Genomic DNA, 5,450 nt, shown 5'->3' with positions numbered 1-5,450 from the left:
CCGAACTGTGACCAGAAAAGCTTCTCTGTTACATATCCCTCTTGCGCTTGGTAAAACTGCGCCGCATCGGATGAACTCTTCAGCAGGTCCAAAAACACGTCTGGAGAACTCCACACTTGGTTAAGCTGAGCATAATTCGGATCGCCGAACTTCGTCTGTAATAAAAATGGCTTACCAGCCACAATCTCCCCAGCTTGCCGGATCTCCTCACGGGCCGCTCTGGATTCGGACCGCGCTTCTTTCATCTCTCGCAAGGCCTTGTCAAGCTCAGCCACTTTGGCTTTATTCTCCTCCTCTAGGAATTCACAACGGCTTGTATCATTTTTTAGTTTGAGCACCATTGAGGATATTTTCTCCTCATCTTGGTGCAGAGCAGCATGTTCGGCCTTTAACTCGACCGATGCCTTTTCGGGAGCCGCATTACTAAACCGGGCCTGCTCCTTGGCCTGGGCCAGCTCTGCCCGAAGATTCTCAACGGTGGCGGCACCATCTGCAGGCATGCACATTCCAGTATGCAACTTTCAGCATCACGCTTATATTACAAATACATATATCTAAGAATTGCTCCCCGGACCTGTATTGTTGGTCCCCGGACCTTTATCTAAGGGAGTCCTAGACTAAGGGGTCCTCAAGAGTCCGGCCTGTGTGTTGTGAGCCGGACTGATGGGCCGAGAAGATACAAGGTAGAAGGCCTTCCCCCGTGTCCGGATGGGACTCTCCTTTGCGTGGATGGCAAGCAAAGTCCGGATGTGTAGTTTCCTTTCTCTGTAAACTTACTCTATACAACCCTAGGCCCCCCCCGGTGTCTATATAAACTAGAGGGTTTAGTCTGTAGAGGCTATCACAAATCATATAGGCTAGACATCAAGGGTTTAGCCATTACGATCTAGAGGTAGATCAACTCTAGTAACCCCTATACTCATCGAATACAATCAAGTAGGATGTAGGGTTTTACCTCCATTAAGAGGGCCCGAACATGGGTAAACATCGCGTCCCCCTTGTCTCCTGTTACCTTTGATCCTCAGACGCACAGTTCGAGACCCCCTACCCGAGATCGGCCAGTTTTGACACTGTGCCGTTGGCAGAAGGTTCGATGGCTCGTTCAATCATCAACAACAATGCCATTTCGGGGGAAACTTTCCTCCCTAGTCAAATTTTTGTGTTCGGCGGCTTCGCTCTGCAGACCAACTCAATCGGCCACCTCGAACAGATCGACAACTACGCCCCTAGTCATCAGATCAGTTTCGGGAAGCTGAATTATGTCGCTGATATCCGAGGAGACTTGATCTTCAAGGGTTCGCGGCCCCGACCACCGCTCTGGCCTTAGGTCCGGAGCAAACTGCCGGGTCCGAAGATGGGAGTTTGGAGCCCGCCGGACTCTCTGCTATAAGGGTCATTATCGAAGATCCGGAGGGGATTGTATCCTCGGCAAGCCCGGAGTCAGACTGGGTTCCCCTATCATTGAAAGGCCGGACTCGCCCCAGACTCTAGCTCTGAACTCTTGAAGTCCATGCTAAGTGAGCATGGCCAGGAGGCTTTTGCCCTGGCTATCTCCGTAGACTCTCGTTTCCTTGTCAAATCCTTGCTCTTAAACGAGGCTCTGGACTTAATGCGGTCCCTCGCCATTACAGAGGGATCACCTCCGAACTATGCCCAGCCCGGATTAGGGGCTAAGAGCAGGGAATTTTACGTCCCACCCACCACCCACTTCATAGCCACCGTCGAGGACTTAACCGACATGCTGGATTACACCTCCGAAGACATCGACGGCATGGACGAAGATGCTGGAGACGAACAAGGCCAAGACCCACCGTTTATAGGATGTTGGACGGCCACCTCCACGTATGACGTGTATATGGTGGATACACCCAAAGAGGATCACAACGAAGGTAGGAAGGATCTAGTTGAGGACAAACCTGCTGAGGCACCACTGAAGCGTCGACGCCTGCGACGCCGCTCAAAATCGCATCGTGAAAAAGACAGTAATACCAGCACCGGAGACAATAACACTCCAGAGAACGCCGAAGACCCCGAAGCCCCAGTCGAGCCCACATCTAAACAGGATGATGTGGAGGATGGGCAAGTTAACCCCGATGATCCAGTCGGGAACAAGGATTCGGAAGATAGCAACTATCTATCGGTCTCCGAGGATGATGTCAGCCTCGGCAATGAAGATTTCATCATGCCATAGGAACCCCTCAAGCAGGAGCGCCTTAAGCGCCAACTAATCGCCACTGCGAGAAGCCTAAAAAAGTAGCAGCAACGGCTCCAAGCCGAACAAGATACACTCAATGACAGATGGACCCAGGTCCTAGCTACCGAAGAAGATGGCCTCCAACGCCCAACAAAGAGTTATCCGAAGCATCGGCTACTACCACAATTTAACGACAAGGCCCTCAAGCCAATACCGTTGAGACATGACCGCGCTGATGAACCAGACCGGCCACCATGTGGACGAGATAAAGCAGCCACCTACGCCGAACACCAACCCGCACCACCTCGCCATAAGGGCAGATAGACAACGGCTCCAGGATACACCTATGGCCTATGACAGGACCTAGACAATAGAACAGGCCAAGCCAGATCAATCTATGGATCAAGGGGGCGTGCCCCAATGCGAGAAGACGCCGTCAAGCCTAACGCGATAGGCATAACCTCACCAGGGACAAAAACCGCATATGGATGTCATATGAACTCCATCGTGACGTTGCCCAATACAGAGGCGCTGCACACCCCTTATGCTTTACCGACGAGGTAATGCAGCACCAGTTCCCAGACGGGTTTAAACCCATAAACATCGAGTCATACGACGGCATGACAGATCCCGCGGTATGGATTGAATATTTCCTTCTCCATATCCACAAGGCCCGCAGTGACGATCTCCACGCCATCAAATACCTCCCTTTAAAACTAAGGACCAGCATGACACTGGTTAAATAGCCTCCCAGAGAACTCTATTGGTAGCTGGGAAGATTTGGAAGATGCCTTCAGAGATAACTTCCAAGGTACCTATGTCCGGCCTCCGGACGCCGATGAACTTAGTCATATAGTACAGCAACCTGGAGAGTCAGCCCGAAAACTCTGGACAAGGTTCTTAATTAAAAAGAACCACATTGTCGACTGTTCGGGCGCTGAAGCCCTCGCGACCTTTAAACACAGCGTCCATGACGAATGGCTCGCCCGGCGCCTCGGCCAAGAAAAACCAAAGTCCATGGCAGCTCTTACCGCACTCATGACCCACTTTTGCATGGGAGAAGATAGCTGGCTAGCTCGTAGAAGCAATAGCACCAGCAACTCGGGCACCTCCGAAGCCAAAGATGGCAATGGTAGGCCACGACGCAATAAACACAAGCGTCGAAGCAACAATGAAGGTACCAAAGACATGGCGGTTAACGCCGGATTCAGTGGCTCTAAACCCGGTCAACGGAAGAAGCCATTCAAAGGAAACAAAGATGGTCCATCCAGTTTGGAGAGAATACTCGATCGGCCTTGCCAGATCCATGGCACCCCTGACAAGCCTGCCAATCATACCAACAGAAATTGTTGGGTCTTTAAACAGGCCGATAAGCTAAACACCGAACATAAGGGGAAAGGGCCGCCTAGCGAGGATGACGATGAGCCCCGCCCAACGAACAAAGGGGGGCAAAAGAAATTTCCCCCTAAGATAAAAATAGTGAATATAATGTATGTCACTCATATCCCTAAGCGGGAGCGCAAGCGCACACTAAGGGACGCCTATGCCATAGAGCCAGTCGCCCCAAAATTCAACCTGGTCGGCCTGTTCGATCACTTTTGATCGCAGAGACCATCCGACCAGTATCCGTCATGGAGGTTCGGCAACATTGGTCCTCGACCCAATAATCGACGGATTCCATCTCACGCGAGTCCTCATGGACGGCGACAGCAGTCTTAATCTACTTTATAAGGACACTGTCCGTAAAATGGGTATTGATCCATCAAAGCCTACTAAAACCACCTTTAAAGGAGTAATACCCGGCGTAGAGGCCTGCCGCACAGGGTCAATAACGCTGGAAGTAGTCTTCGTCTCACCGGATAATTTCTGAAGCGAAGATTTGATCTTCGACATCGTCCCCTTCTGCAGTGGTTATCATGCACTGCTCGGATGAACCGCTTTCGCCCGTTTCAATGCATTCCCACACTATGCTTATCTAAATCTTAAGATGCCTGGACCACGCGGTGTCATAACAGTCAATGGAAATATGGAGCGCTCCCTCTGTACGTAGGAGCATACCGCGGCCCTCGTAGCCGAGGTACAGGGTGGCCTTATCAAGCCGAATACTTCATCGGCCATCAAGCCCCCGGACACTATCAAATGAGTCCGGTCTACCCTGCAAAACGACAGTTCGGTTCATCCAGAATTAGATTAGCAATTCGGCCTCCGTCAAAACCCCAACATAATCACGACATATGTACCGCATGTTGATACGTCCATTTTGCATCATGCTTTTATATCCATTTTTATTGCATTATGGGTTGTTATTACACATTATGTCACAATACTTATGCCTATTCTCTCTTATTTTACAAGGTTTGCATGAAGAGGAGGAATGCCGGTAGCTGGAATTCTGGGCTGGAAAAAGAGCAAATATTATCTGCACATCTCCAAAAGTCCTGAAACTTCACGGGAGCACGTTTCAAAATATATAAAAAATATTTGGCGAAAGAAGTACCAGAGGGGGGCCACCCACCGTCCACGAGGGTGGGGGCGCGCCCTACCCCCCTAGGTGCGCCCCCTGCCTCGTGGACCCCCTGGTGGCCCTCTGATGCCCATATTCTGCTATATGAGGTCTTTCATCCGAGGAAAAATCATAACCAAGCTTTTGGGAAGAAACTCCGCCGCCACGAGGCGGAACCTTGGCGGAACCAATCTAGGGCTCCGGTGGAGCTGTTCTACCGGGGAAACTTCCCTCCGAGAGGGGGAAATCATCGTCATCGTCATCACCAACGATCCTCTCATTGGGAGGGGGTCAATCTCCATTAACATGTTCACCAGCACCATCTCATCTCAAACCCTAGTTCATCTCTTGTATCCAATCTTTGTATCCAAACCTCAGATTGGTACCTATGGGTTGCTAGTAGTGTTGATTACTCCTTGTAGTTGATGCTAGTTGGTTTACTTGGTGGAAGATCATATGTTCAGATCCATTATGCATAATAATACCCCTCTGATTATGAACATGAATATGCTTTGCGAGTAGTTACGTTTGTTCCTGAGGACATGGGGGAAGTCTTGCTATTAGTAGTCATGTGAATTTGGTATTTGTTTGATATTTTGATGAGATGTATGTTGTCATCCCTCTAGTGGTTTCATGTGAACATCGACTACATGACACTTCACCATTGTTTGGGCCTAGAGGGATGCATTGGGAAGTAATAATTAGATGATGGGTTGCTAGACTGACAGAAGCTTAAACCCTAGTTTATGCATT

Source organism: Triticum urartu, chromosome 7 (genome assembly GCF_003073215.2).
Source record: "Triticum urartu cultivar G1812 chromosome 7, Tu2.1, whole genome shotgun sequence".
In the NCBI taxonomy this organism is placed as follows: Eukaryota; Viridiplantae; Streptophyta; class Magnoliopsida; order Poales; family Poaceae; genus Triticum; species Triticum urartu.
The sequence above is the reverse complement of the archived record's forward strand: the minus strand, read 5'-3'. Positions refer to the sequence as shown.